Genomic DNA, 748 nt, shown 5'->3' with positions numbered 1-748 from the left:
TATATATGTGTGTGTGTGTGTTTGTCTGTACATGTACTTGTGTGTGTGTGTGTGTGTGTGTGTGTGTGTGTGTATGTATGTGTGTATGTGTGTATATGTGTGGTTTAAGAAGATTATGCCAAACAGGTTAGAGTGGTACGTGTACAATGTATTCTTGAACCTAATACACAGACGGAGATGGGCGATGTTTGAACTTCAAGTCTTCTGCGTTCAACAATGGTGAAATGGTGAACTGGTGAAATGGTGAAATGGTACAGGCCTAACGCCTCTATCAACACTATTAGGTTATTCAAGAGACGTAACTTTCGCAGAGCGCTCATCACGTGTCCTCGCATGCCAGGATGCAGATGCGGTAAAAGAGTATACCACCTTCATCTTCGCAAAAACAAATCAACCATTAAGAAATTTTCATCATATTGAGAACATTGAACGTGACGATCGTACATTCACGAAAAAAAAGAATTTAGAATCGGAACTGAAAACAGTATAGATCTACCACATCCATCACCTGAATTCTCATCACCGCGTTAGCGTAAAGCAGAACTCATGCCAGATCTTCTTGACATTTCACCACACACACAAAAAAAGAATACACCAATTGATGTACACAAACTGATTGTCGACCTCACAGGCCACACAAATCATTTTGAAAGGAAATTATAACTTTCACAAATAGACGTGTCAAAAAGGAGGTCATTGCTACTACAACATTTTACTTGCTATATCACACCGTCACCGATCGGCGTCC

The sequence above is a fragment of the Aplysia californica genome, unplaced genomic scaffold, assembly GCF_000002075.1.
Source record: "Aplysia californica isolate F4 #8 unplaced genomic scaffold, AplCal3.0 scaffold00217, whole genome shotgun sequence".
Taxonomy (NCBI): domain Eukaryota; kingdom Metazoa; phylum Mollusca; class Gastropoda; order Aplysiida; family Aplysiidae; genus Aplysia; species Aplysia californica.
This window is presented reverse-complemented; position numbering follows the sequence as displayed.